The 15,038-nt window shown below is 37.8% G+C and overlaps 1 protein-coding gene across 1 annotated transcript in view; it reads right to left on the reverse strand.

Moving 5' to 3' along the window:
• Nucleotides 1–15,038, reverse strand: part of NRXN3 (neurexin 3) — a 1,564,316-nt gene that overhangs the window by 1,392,743 nt on the left and 156,535 nt on the right. The window lies entirely within an intron of this gene.

Here is a 15,038-nt window from a genome sequence, read left to right on the forward strand (position 1 = left end):
TTACCTCTGTTTGGTAAGGAAAAGTAATAGAACAAATGTGAAAGCTGATTCAAGAGCAACTAATAACCTAAAAATTTGCTAACAACGTCTATCCAGAAGAATTCTGCATTGTCTTCTTTGCAAAAATATTCCCGTTTCATACTTTAAGTATTTTCATTACCCAAACATTGCCTCAGACAAATATTTCTTTTTACTGAATATTTGTCTTATATCAAGTGAGTCCACTATGTCTGTGCTGATTCCTTTACATTAAACTGGAGTCTCAAGGGTACATCAAATGCTATGTTATAGGCATGGCTAAAAAAACATAGAGGTATTCATTTCAATAGCACCCATGCCAATGTGAGGATTAAACTTTCTGGTCCAGAAGCATTGGATCTTTCCTATGCATTCTCCAAGAAGTAAGTTGGGATCAGTGATTGTCAAATAACCCAAATCAAGATGAAAGAAGACCTTCATCTACCTTGTTCCATGGGAAAGTCAAATAAATAATAGATTTCCTTGCAAAATCACTGCAAGAAAATAAAGAACATAGTAAGGTTAAATAAAGAGGAATGGTAGCCAATCTACTCTTCATCCAAAGCTTTTTAGAAAAAGGCTGCTTTCAGAAGGTACAGCTTACCTTCTGATCTGACTTTCTAATCCCTAAAATTTCTTCATCTTAAATCTAGGCTAGCAGCTTCTCCTTCCATGGTCTCGTGGATACATTTCCACCACCCCAAAATTACTTGGACCATGAGTCAACCTCAAATTCACCCCTGAACATATTCATTTCACCATTTTCAGTTGTGACTCCTTGCTGCCCTCATTCACTTAAAATACAAATTAAGGTAGCATCTCTAATCACTGCCTATTGGTGTGAATTTTAATCCACTTTTTATATCTTCATTCTTCATATCATCTGGCAATATAGACATCTCATCCATGAAACAACTGGAGATCAAAGACCTTTATTAGATTATATTGGGTGAACAAGTCAAAATTTTGACTTAGATTTTGTATTAGGACCATTTCCCCTTCCTCAGATAAACTGTGGAACATAGGCTAATCTCCCTAGCCTTTTTCAACTTAGACTTTTGGTCCCTTGGTTTGGTCCAACTTCTTTAATTATCTCAGAACTACCCAATATAACAGATACAAGGGGGGGTCACAGAAAGAAGACTGGTCCTTCCAGTGCTGCCCTTGGCTCTAACAACCAGAAACCAGAGCAACATTTCTGGCAATATAAGAGGGAACTGTATATGACCCCTCTACCTTTTTTCATTCTCAGGCAAAAGTCTAGGCAAATATTTGAGGCCTTATGTTTTCAAAAGAGTCAAAGGTAGAGGTAAAGAGAAGAACCATTTCCACTGCCCCTGTACTAGAATGAGGTTGTGGATCCATCCTTCAATCATCACAGGATCCATGAAAAATAGTACCAGCAATTGAGTAGGAGGTTGTGTGTTTGTGTGTGTGTGTGTGTGTGTCTTTGTGTGTGTGTGTGTGTGTGTGTGCGTGCCATGCACAAGCACTAAATAGGATAATTTTAAAATAAGCTCAGTTGTTGAATGTTGATTTAGGTTGATAATGTAGAATTTTAAAATTTTTTTAAAGACCCATTCACAGCCTACCCTGTGCTTAGTTGACTTGAATTTCCTGCACATTTTATTCCTTGTATATTTGAATATTTTAGGTTGCAGATGCTGCATTTGCAAATTTTATATGCAGGTTTTTCTGGGTATATAATGAGTTAGAATCATGCCATGAGGGCATCATCATGTTCTTGTTAAGAGTGTTGCTTGTATATATGTATACATTCATATGAATATACATATACTATATAGGTATATTAATAAAAATTAAACCTCAAGGCTGTATTTTATCAGATAGAACCTCAACGTGACTATACTGGCCAATGAAAGGGAAAAAGACAAAGGGATAGGGGTTTGAAAAGACTAATGCCCCCCTCCCCAAAGCAGGGGAGGGGGGGAAGGAAGGGAAGGAAGGAGGTTACCAGTTTTCTTGCTCTGAAATTAGCTTCATTCACCCCCATTATCACCACTGTCATGCTTCATTTCATGCTTCTTCCTCAGAGGCATAGTCCTCAGCACAACAGGGATACAGCCTTTGGTATGACAAATGGTAGTGGTGCATGGGAAAGCAAAGGGAAGGGTGGGGAATGAGGAAATACTCCAGAATGTTGAGGAACCATAATGTTTCGAGTAGATGCTCCTACCTCAAAGCAGTCAGTCTGCCCAGCGAGGCATATGGTAGAACAGGCAGAGAGCCAACAGCAGCATTGTCTACTATGACCAGCCAAAGGAGGTGGAAGTGGAGGTGAAAGGATCTGGGGCCAGGCAGAGAGGAAAATATGACCATAAAGGACCTACCTTGTTCACTCATCATGAGATGTGAAAGGCCTTGAGGAAGAGTCAGAGGAGAGAAGAAAAGAGAGATAGGAAGGGGAATGGGGAAGGAAAAGAAGACAAAGTTATATTCCCAGCTATAACAATATTCTCAAATTAGCATTGGAAAGATTACATACTTCAATAGAATTGAAAGCATAAGACACACACACACACACACACACACACACACACACACACACACACACACTACCTGATCAAGTTTCTAGGCATTACTGCTTTAGATTAAGTGATGTGGCCTTTTTCCACCTATGATGGCCATAAAAAACAATATTTAGGAAGGTCTTAGAGATACAAGATCCATAGGAAAGAATCTTGGCATTGTATCTCTAAAGTCATCTCTTCCTAACAAAGGAACCCTAGAGAGCTCCACACTCCTACCTACATCATCAAAACAGGCTCTTCTTACCTTGTATTGTTTCCCAACTTCCTTTTCCCTCTAGATTCCTATTTCCCATAAGATGGAATTTCAGAGCACTAATAAACTCTGTATATGTTTATTATGGAAGCCAAGCAAGGTTATTAAGAAAGAGCTATTTGCTTACAGGTGAGTATAAGCCTTGATAAAGCTATTAAAATGAAAAATTTCTGACTATTAGCTATTACTTCTGCTGTTACTTTCCTCCAAATCTAGATGATCCAAAAAAAAAAAGTTTACTCCTAAGACAAGTTCAGGGTAAAAAGTGAATTAATAAAAGGAAAATCTCTAAAGGTTACAAGTTTCTAAATGTTTTTGGAGATTAATGCAGAATTAGAAAAGTAATTGGAAGCAAAATATGGGTCAAACTGCTGCTTTTCTAAGGACCAACAATATACACATAGATGTATATAGTATAGCCATAAAAATCAGTCAGCATGTTTATTCTTAGTAAACTGATTTAAATAAAGGAGTAAGGAGTTCCTCACAAAGAAAATCAGCTATTTCGCAAAACATTGGAGGGTGGTGAAGCAGTGTGGCATACTGTCCACACTGATTCCAATAGTTAGTTGAAGTCCTCTTTCTGACACATACTGTTGTGAGACCATTAGCCACTCATATAGCCTCTAGATGCTGCTGACCAGTTCTCTAGAACTAGAGTAAATTACAAGACAATGGCAGAGTTAGACTGAAAGATTGAGTTTCCAGATTAAGAGGATCTTTTAGGTCCCAACTAAATTAAGACATCCCAATCAAAAAGCATTGCTGGGAAATTATACCAAATAATTGGACACAAATGTGCCTCAAAATAAGGAAGGAATGGAATGCAGTACCTAGCAGGATCTCAGATGATACTGATGTTTCTAGGAAGAAAAGAATTTCAAGCTTGCTTCAAAAAACCTCCTCTGAAGCAAGACCCAAAGTCAGTCTCTTGGACCATTCTAATATTTCTAGTATTAGCCCAGTATCTAATTTCTCAGTCAAGAATAAGATTTCACAAATACCTTGTAAAAACAAAAGCACAAGAGAGATTTAAGGACAAGTGAACAGAAGAATATGGATGAAGCAGAATACTCAGTTAAGGAAAGAGGTAGAAAATAAACCTGAAAAGGGTAGATTGGAGACAGAGTTGAAGACTTCAAATGCTAGAAGGAGGGAAGATTTTTATCCTGTGGATAATGGGGAGGCATTGAAGGTCTTTGAATAATTGAGTGATAGTATTAAAGTATTATTTGAAAATTTGATTTATGGATATCATCAAAATGAAAGAATATAAAGCAAATAAAATAGTCCAGTGGTGAGATGAGGGAATAGAAAAAAATGAATTAAAGAGAGATTGTGGGGGGAAGAATCAAGAACTTACTAATTGGCAAAATGACCTTATACCAATTACTAGGGTTGAGGGAAAGAGATGGGGTCAGGATAAAATATGTTACTTAGATATATCCATGGAAAGGTATAGTATATCATTCTTATAGTAACTGTGTTAAAGCCACTCTGGGGAAGAGGAAAGGAAATGGTAGTTCTCTAGCTGAGAATTAGGGAAGACAGTCTAATTTCAATTAGTTTTTAGATGAAATTATCAGCTTGGTTCAGTCAACAGTGAAGAACTAGGGCTAGACTATCTGGGAATTCAAGTTCAAAAGAGGAGAAAGTAGGGCAGCTAGCTGAAGTGATGGATAGAGCATGGGCCCTGGAGTCAGGAAGACCTCAGTTCAAATCCAACTTCAGACACTTAATTACATAGTTGTGTGACCTTAGGCAAGCCACTTAACCCCATTGTCTTGCAAAAAGCCAAACATAAATAAATAAACAAACAAACAAAAAGAGGAGAAAGTTTGCGAGAAATATTAAATCATGGATGTGGCAAAAGGATAGTTTCAGAACACAGGCTCAGACCACAAGGTGCAAGGTCCACTTAGAAAGGTTATTATTTTCTATCAAGGACAAATGGTTCCAGCAAACACAGAGATGGAACATAGGAAGCCAGGGACTATAGGTCTCCAGATAAGGTGAAAGAGGTGTATCAAAGTTTAAAACTTAGGAAGATTAGAAAAATGTCCTTAGGTAATCAGCAAGTTTCAAGTTTAATGAAAATTTGCCCAAGTTTTGACCAGTGGGTTGATGGATAATTGATGCAGAGAAGATTGAACTGAAGGACCAGGAGGAAAAAAAGATCCTTTGTAGGTCCCAAATTCCCCTATGCTATATTAAAGACTGATGGAACAGACCCAAAGAGCTATAAATGACACACTGACTGGTCAACTCAATGGTGATAGAACAAGAAAATCAAGGAAGAAGAAGCTAAGGATAGGCCTATATTCCATAACTGGTATTGAATACCCAGAATGAAATTACAAGAACTTTCAAACTGTGAATTAATTTTCAAATCTCTTATTCTATACCTTAGCTTTATTGTAAGTTTCCCTATTGTACATCAGAGAAAATTCCCCTTTGAATTAACAAATTGGTGTGCTATTATGAGCAAACAAGAAATAAAGATCACATGGTATGAGGGCTAGAGGATATTAGTTCAAATTCTACCTCTGATGCAAGCTACCTGTGTAACCTTGGACAATTTGCTCAGTTTCTTCATGTACAAAATAAAGGGACTGGACAAGACTGTCTATGATGCCTCTTCTAGTTCTAGATCTATACTTATATGCCAAAGAATGGTAACAATGAATGAAATTCTTTTTTCCCCCTTTAAAGGGCTTTAGAGTTTAGTGAATTTCTCCAAAAAAGTGAGGGGCAATTGTGGAATTTAAAGAAGGCAGCAGAGAGCCAAGACCTAAGTTTGCTGTAAAAAAAGTTGATAGAATTACATGATCCAAAAAGTGTGTTATACACAAAGTCACAGCAGTAGGGTACCAGGCACTTTAACAAGGTAAGAGACAAAGATGTGAAGATCTGTTACTCTACTAAGAACTGAGAATTCCATGGGAAGAGATGCAGTAACTGAAATCAGAATTTCCATAGGAGAGAAGATAGAAAATAAAAGATGAGGAGTCAAATCTGAAGTTTGAAGAACATCCATATTTAGGAGGCATAAGAAGGAAGAGAAGCCATTGAGAGAACTCAATGAAATCAGGGAGCTAGGAGAACAAAGATATTGAAGATTTGAGACAGGGGCTATGAGAAATCCAGGTTTAGGGAGAGGAAAAAAGATGAATCAGGGCACACAAAAAAGAGAATAGGAAAATGATAAAGGGGCAACCCTTCCTTTGACTAAGTTTTAGAAGAGAAAAAAGTCATTTAGATATAGAAAGGATAATTGTGAATTAGCTGCCAATCTTGATGTTTCAGTAGGTGGATAAGTCATTGGCCAAGAATAAAAGCAAGCACGATCTGAGTTTTAAGAGAGAGAAAAAAAATTTTTGAATAGTAATAGATCAGTATGGAAAAATACTCAAAGATACATGATAGGATATTTTATCACTCTTGAAAAGTGAGGAAAGCTAACAAGCAATATGAAATGGAGATTCAGTTTCATATAAAATCCTCTTTTGGTAACTTGCTATGTATATGGAAATGATTTTATTTATAGATGATTATATTCAAAATTTAAAAGAAAATAATTTTAAAAAGAAAAAGTAAGAAAGGCATATTTGTTGTGTATTTGTATTGACTCTATTGTTGAGAAGCCAGAGAGACCCACAATCTGGGCATACTGCTAGAGAATAAAAGAAGAAGCTTGGCAATTGGCTGACTTTTGAAAGAGAGTCAGAATTTATGTTTGGAATCTTCACATTGACTACTGTACCTCAACAGTATTCAGAGGGCAGTTTGGAGTTATTATTGGAGTTCCAATTCTGCCTGTGCATATTTTCTGATGATAAAAACAGATGAGAAAGGACTTGAGAAAGTCAGTGTGGTACTACTACTAGTAGTCCTTTGTTATGGAATAGGACCACACCAAGCAACCAATGATTGAGGTTGTGAATCACACTCATGTTTATTATAGTGAGGGGTGTGCTGTTCAAACTTGTCTTGACCAGAATTGTTCCATCCCAGGGATTTATAAAAAACAGAACTATTAGAGAAGGTCTGGTTAATGGAAGAGTCTTTTGATCTTAAATTGGATTCAATTCCTCCTGTATTCAGTGAGGCACCATGGTGCTCCATCAGCTCCAGACAAGCAACAGCATATTTGGCAACAGAATGTGACTATTAGAAACATCCTAACCTGTCTGTGGATGAGCTAATCATCAGTATGATCTTTCCCCATAGACTTTCATTCTAAGGAATCAGTGTAATACAGTTAAAAGGGAAAAAAGCAATGGATTTGGAGTTAGGAGACCTGGTTCAAATCCAGTCTGAAATTTCCAAACCATGTGAAGTCACTCCACTTTGTTGGGCTCCAATTTCCTCATCTCTAAAATGATGATACTGAATATTGGAGATGACTTTTAGCATCTGGTTTTAAACCTATTAACCAACAGAAAATCAAGAGCATAATATTCAACAAAATTATAAATTCCTCTGAGAAATTCCCCTGAAAAAAGATCATGATATCTTAATTTTCATTGTTTGCTGTTTGCTGTTCAGTTGTTTCAGTTGTGTCCTACTCTCAAAAAGATACTACCATTTCCTCCTTCAGTTCATTTTACAGATGATAAAACTGAGGCAAAAAAGGCAAATGACTTGCCAGGGTCACACAGCTAATAGGTGTCTGAGGTTAGATCTGAACTCAGGTCTTCCTGATTCCAGGCCCAATACTCTATCCACTATGGCCACCTAGTTATCTGAATTCTAGTACACATAAAATAGAGAACTGAGTATTAATTAACTGGCAAAATTGTTCTGATTATGACCAAGATCCATTCATCCTTATTAGCTAAAAGGCATTGTTAATGTTTCCTTCCTACCTAAGACCAGTTTAAAAAGGAAAGGGAGATTGAAGAAGGGCATGGGACTTCTATTTAAAAGGCACACTTTAACAGTCTTATACAAGCATGTTTGGAGACCATTAGTCCCTGACAAGATCATAAGATAATTGAACATTTGAGATCATCTAAGTCTAAACCTCTCCCTTTTTTTTAGATATAAAAATGAAGGTTCTGAGGGCTGATTTGCCCTAAGTAATACAGGAAGAGTTGTGAAGTCTTCTGATTCCAAATCCCACTCTCTCCATCACAAGCTGGTTCACACCAGCTCTACCTCCCACCCCATGCACACTCTTCCCCTAGTTCCCTTCCTACTTTCAACTTATCCTATAAGAGCTTCTATGAGGTGGGTGTGAGAAGGAAAAGAAAGAGAAAGAAAACAAACTGAAAGGACCTGAAAACAGATTTCAAACTTGAAAATTGCCTGAGAACTGACTGCAAATCATATGCAAATCTCATGCAAAATATAGATATAACCCTCCTATGTCATGCATTGGCTGATGCCCTTAGGAAAAATTTCTCATTGAGGTCACTGCTTTCACAAATTGGGGATATCATACTTAAATAGCCATAAAAGTAAATCCAAAATGTCCTTTTCTGTGTTGCTGAAGCTATGATGAACCATTACTGAAGTGGGCAGAGAAAGATCAGAGCTTTGGGTGAAGACCTCCATCTTTCATCCTTATCCTTCCATCTTCTCAAACTTACATTTCAAACACTTGAAATTCTTTTGGCTCCTTCTGTCTTCCCTGTAGTTAAATTGAGTCAAGAATTTCAGGGAAAGAGAAAACGACTTGCTCATGGAAAATAGTGGTTTCACACCTAAAGCAAAATAGAAAAAAAATCTCTACCAAGATTTTTGTCTCACTAGGTCTCAGGGTAACTTTTTTTTCTTCCATGAAAAATCCACGTGTACTATTTCACTTTGAAACTTGAAGTAGGAAATTAAATGTCACTAATTACACAATGGTGCCAAGTAGCGACACTGAATTCTTATTAAGCAACAAGAATCTTTTTAAATTGGTAAATTATTTTAAATCAAAATGAAATACAAACATCTGCCTGATGTTTTAGGGGTTATTAAGAACCTGGAGAAAAATAAGAGAGGGTGGTCAAAGAAAGGGAAATTTTTTCTTAATAACTTTTAAGAAGCGATAGTATACTAAAAAAAGAGAGTGAGAAGGAATATATAGTTTCTTAGCTGTTATAAGAATGTGAAAATTAAGGCAATTTAATATAAACAGAATTCAAATTTTATTCTAAGTACCTTATCAACTGGCAAGGGGATATGATTCTACAACAGTTAAGATTTCTTTTTTTTTTTTCAGTGTATTCTGATGAAGGGGCAACATTGTCTGTTGAACTGGCACTAATTTGGAATCAGAAAAACGTGTTCAAATCTCAGTATAGCCATGACCTATATGTCCTTAGGCAAATCACTTAATTTCTTTGACCCTAATTTTCTCATCTATAAAATGAGGGGGTTTGACTAGATGATCTTCTATTTTCCTATGGGAGTTTTAGTGGATTCAATGTTCAGCACAAGTCAACAAAACCATTGTGACAATAATAATAATAATAATAATGCAATCTATATTAATAGAAATAAATGCTCTCAGAAAAGAAGTGTTAGTTAGACCCACTGTATTTTTTTTTAAAGATTAGATAACTCTCCCTCTTGTCCAGTCTAGAAGTGTATCAGCATCTCATATCCATACCATTCTGATTGTCCTGGGAGCTTTGATCATCTCCATTTCTGACATGGACCAGTTCACCTCTCCTTAAGCAGCCAAAGTGCCCTGCCCCTGCTCTGAGAGGCTCACTATTTTAATGCTGAAGTCAGTGTGTATACCACATCAACTTAACCCACTGTATCTCAGAACTTCTGACCTCAAACAATCCACAGTCTCAGCCTTTGATAAGAGGCATGACAGGCATGCATACCACCTTGTTAGATAGATTCATTGCCTTCTGTGCAAAGAACATCAAAAAATATTGTGTCAGGGCAGCTAGGTGGCACAGTGGATACAGCACTGGCCCTGGAGTCAGGAGTACCTGGGTTCAAATCTGGCCTCAGACACTTAATAATTACCTAGCTGTGTGGCCTTGGGCAAGCCACTTAACCCCACTGCCTTGCAAAAACCTAAAAGAAAAAAAAAATTGTGTCTAGGTAAAAGTATTCAAATAGAAATAAGCTGATATCTCTCCAAAGGAGAGCTAGCCAGGTGGTAAAAGGACTCAAAATTGTACAAGATGAGGATCAAATAAAACACTGAGAAGCAAGAGTCTTGAGATGAATATCATTGTTGTGTTCAGATATAGAAAAAGCTACTTGTGGAAGAGGGATGACTCTTGTTTCCCTTGAATTCAGAGAGAAGAACAAGGCTCAATGGAAAGAAATTATAGAGAAAGAATTAAGTGGCACAGTGGACAGAGCACCTGCCCTGAAGTCAGGAGGACCTGAATTCAAATCCAACCTCAGATGCTTCCTAGCTGGGTGGCCCTGGACAAGTCATTTAAAACCCCCCTCTCCCCCCAAAAAAGTTACAGAGATATAGATTTCTCCTCAATATAGGAAAGACCAGAATAGTTTAAGCTACCCTAAAATGGAATGACCAAATAGTTCAAGCTGTCCTAATACCGAGTCAGTTGGTGACTCAGTAGATAGAGCATTTATAAGTAAAATAGAAACAAGAATGGGGGCAGGGGCAGGGCAGCAGGGGAGAAGGGGAAACACCTTATGTACCATAAGGTACTAAATAAAGAGATAAATTGTATTCCAATTCTTCATACCTATATGACCTTAGGCAAGTCATTCTCTGGGCCTGAGTTTCTTTCTCTGTAAAATTAGGATGCTGGGGTTAAATGGTCCCTAAGGCCACCTTTGTTTGAATCCTGCTGTTCTCACATGGCAAGGCAATATTGTAATTATAATTAATGCCTCATTACCATCAGCTATTTGGAATTGAAATGGGGAACAAAATAACATATGGGTCCCTCCCTGCCTCCTCCAGCCCTACCTCATCTCTCACATAGATCTGGATTGAGAGAATGATTTTTCTAACAGGATCAGACCTTCTTGATTCCAAACAGACTTGCCATTTACAAAAAAAAAAAAGCAGTATTTTTCAATGACTGGAGGACCTGATACAGAGCTTAGAATGTAGAAATTGTGGCTTTGCCTCTACCCTTCAAGAAAGCTGAGAACCAGGATGTGGAGATTAGCAAGAAGGAAACACAACCTTACTAAACTAGAAATAGTTGCAAAAACACAAAGGATGCACACAGGGCTGTATAGGATAATGGGGAAAACTTCTGGATATGTAGTAAGACAACTCTGCTTCTTATTCTCTGAATGACTTTAAGCAATTCATTTACCCTTTCTAGGTCCAGGTTTCCTCATTTGATTTAAAAAAAAAATAAAGGAATTCAATATAGATAACCTCTAGGGCCCTTTTCAGCTCTCAATCTATGATCCTAATTAATGAGTGTCAGATTTGTACTCAGAGAATGTGGATTCAGGTTCTTACACTAACTACCTATCTCATTTTGGAAAAGTTACTTAACCTCTCTAGGTCTCAGTTTTCTTGTTTGTAAAGCAAGGTTGTTGGACTACATGAGCTCTACAATCTCTTCTAACTCTAAATCTATTTTTCATCCACCCATCTATTAATTTATCTATCTTTCTATCTACCATCTATCTTGATCTTTTGCTCTTTCTATTTTTTGATCTCTCGGTCTATTTTTCTATCTTTCTATCTACTGTTTTTCTTTCACTCTATCATTGATCTACCTTTTTATCTCTTTCTAGCTTTTTATTTTCTATTTTTCTTATATCTAAATAGGTAGACAGATAGATACATAGATAGATAGATAGATAGATAGATAGATAGATAGATGTCAGACTGAATAGCCTTACATCAAGGTATATCCAATAGAAAAAAGAATTTTAGAAGAATCCTAATTCTTTAATATTTTCAGAAAAGTTTGTATATCTGTTTAGAAAAATTAAGAGTAATGATCTCAGTTTATAAGAGGCTATTTTTTGATAGATTTAAGTGGAGAGGCAACAAGTATTCATTAAGTACTTACAATATGCTAGTACTGGGTAAAATGCTTTATAAATATTATCTCATTTGATCTTTACAGCAATCCTGCTCAGGCAGTTATTATCCCCATTTTATACTTTTGAGGTCAGATTAGAACTCTTCCTATTTATAGGCCTCATTCTCTTATCAACTATTCCACCTAGCTGCTTAAAGGTTTGTAATGAACCTATTTCACCGAAAAAAAGTCATGCACTTATAAGACACCATCAAATAGCTTTCCTCATTTTTTTCAAAGTTGTCTTTACTTATTGAATGGGGTTCATAACCACTGATAGGAATATGAGAACTTCTGACCAAAAAGGGATATCAATGACTTTCCCAAAATCCTTTTCAGAGCAGCATCCAAAACACCTTCCAGTTCTAATCTTCCATTGGTTCTCACTCTATTAAATGAAAACTAAGTAAGCTCCCTCAGTAACTCCTACCAGATTCCCTTTTCTATAGGGAGGCATCAGGGTAATCTAAAGAAGACCCTATCAATGGCTCTACATCAACACATATGGCCCTGCTTCCTCAGAGTCAGTCAAAGTTGTCATGAAGCAGGGAAGTAACTATTCACTCATACTTTGTTGATCAAGAACATATACAGTAGCCAAGGGGCTCTTTCTAACCCCCAGTTGGATATTGTCTGGAAGCTGAGCATAGTTAGTTTAGCCTAGGGCCTCCTTCCAATCCAATTATACACAACTGTAAATTCTTCCTTCCCTCCTTTCTGCCTGATCTCTCTTGAACTGTGACCCAATGAGGATAATAACTTTTTTTTCTGAGGTGGGAGGAAGAGGAAGGGGAGCATTTTTCAGAATAGCCTTGAATTCATATTATACCCTCAAGTTTAAGTGGTGAATCCCTATGGAAATATGAGAAAGAGTGAACAGAAGGTACTTTCTACCATCAATAGCATGGGGGGAGGGATAAAAAAGGCATCCATGCTTCTAGAACTAGATGTTACAGACTACCATTCAATGAAGGGAAGATATCATCTTCTCTGCTACCTAGTAGTCATGTTTTCTTAGACAAGTCTCTTAATCTTTGTGGTCCTCAGTTTCCTCATCAGTAAATGGAGGGAGTTGAACTCCATAGAGTCTTTCCAGATATAGACCTTATGATCCTATCAACCTCCCAGTAGCTCTTTCCCAAAAAATTTTACTCTAGGATATGATCCCATTGGGGTTTGGAGGATAAAGATGGCCATGGGATTGAGTGTAGAGAAACCCATTATAACAAGTCATGAAGATTTAGCTAGGGAAGAAGAGTAAATGAATGAAAGGCATGAGTACAGAATATAGAGAACAGAAGAGCAAGTAACAAGAATACAAATGTCTAAGAATCCCCAACTGGGAAAAAAAAATGTATTTGTAAGCAACACCATAGACAAAGACAAAAAAGGTGATCTAGAAATGAAACTCAATTTTCCTCCTCTGCTCCACCCTCAGATCCAGAAAATAAAGTATGCAAAATGCAGTCCCCAGCATAAAAGTAGATGGACTTAAAAAAAAACTACATTCCAACTTGATGGCTTCAATCAGAGATCCTTGGGGAAGAAGAGAGGGAAGACATTAGGAGACCCAAGGATCATAAGATGAAACTCTGAAAAGACTCTGAAGATCATTTAGTTTAACTTTCCTCAGGTTACAGATGAGAAGCCTGAGGCCTAGAAAGGTTAAGAGACTTATTCAAGGTGAGACAGATAAAAAAGCCAGTATTCAAGTCCAGGTCCCCTGGACTTGCTCCTAGGGGAGCTAGGGGAGATAGCTAAACTCAGGCTTTGGGACTTTCAGAACTAGAGGTAGACAATGGAAAGAACTGGACCAGGACAAGGAGCAAAACTTTGTAGAATGGAGATACAAGAAAAGACACTGAACAAAAATTACTTCAGTTATTTTTCCAGCAACAGTCACCTCTATGGTCTTGCCAGTCAGAAGCATCTTCTACCTCCCTCCCCTACTTTCCTGCCAACACTGTGGTGGACTCAGAGCAAAAGGGCTATTTCCTCATTAGGTCTCTGAATAACTAGGGCACTTCAACAAGGTCACAGTTATTCATTTAAATTCAAACTCTAATCAGCAGCCAAGGTCTGAATTATTATCCCTTCTAAGGAGAAAGGCTGATACTAGAACACTTTAAACAGCCCCACCTTGCTAGAGGTGGGATGGGGGGAGGGGATGGGGGGGAGGAGAGAAAGGAGTAAGTCTCAGGCCCCTAGACAGGATGCCTCTGAGCCATTTCTCCTCTATCCCCTCCTTCCAAACCCAAGCAAGCAAACAAACAGTCAGCAACTCTTCACACAGAGTTCAAGACTGCCATCCCCAAGCCACTCCCTCCCACTACCATCCCCAAGCTCTGTCATCTTGATCTAGCCAATTCTGTCACCTTGGTCTCTGGTCCAAACAACTCAGGAGCAAAAGGGCTTATGGGATGAGCACGGGAAGGGTGTCTGTTAGAAGAGATATTAGAAGACACCTACTTAGTGCATTATAGATTCAGAGTTGAGAAAAGTATGGGGCAGCTACATGGCACAGTGGATAGAGCACTTGGAGTCAGGAGGAGCTGAGTTCAAATTTGGCTTCAAACACTTAATAATTACCTAGCTGTGTGACCTTGGGCAAGTCACTTAACCCCATTGCCTTGCCAAAAAAAAAGCCAGAATTGAGAAAAGCAGAAATGACTTGCCCAGAGTCACTTAAATGGGTGGAGTCCACTGGGTCCTGTGATCAGTGAGTCCTTGGACCAAACCATCATTTCATGAGAGGTCCCAGCTCTTTCATTCTCAAACTCAACTCTCTATCTGGAGTTCTTTCAACAACTTTTAAACAACAGCTTTCCACCCTTCTTCCCCTTCATGGTTGTCCAGTTCCCCTTTAAGTGTTGTCTTTTCCCATTAGAACAAGTCCCTGAGATTAGGTATAGGCTGGTTTGCTGGTATTCACTTCCCTGCTTAGGGGAGTCCATTGTACATAATAATTGTGCACATAATAATACTCTAATCTCTCCCTCCCACCCACTCCAACCCTTTCCTTATTAGGATTTAGTTACTTGCCTAAGGTCACAAGATAGCAGAGCTAGGATTTGAACTCAGGTCTTTTGACCTCAAACTTAGCATTCTTTCCAGTGCATTAGCTGTTCTTCTCCCCTATTTTAGAGATGAGGGAAATGAGGCCAAGATGGATTCAATAATTTGTCCAAAGTCATACAGATATTAAATAATATAACCAAAATTTAA

Source organism: Macrotis lagotis, chromosome 4 (assembly GCF_037893015.1).
Source record: "Macrotis lagotis isolate mMagLag1 chromosome 4, bilby.v1.9.chrom.fasta, whole genome shotgun sequence".
Classification (NCBI taxonomy): Eukaryota; Metazoa; Chordata; class Mammalia; order Peramelemorphia; family Peramelidae; genus Macrotis; species Macrotis lagotis.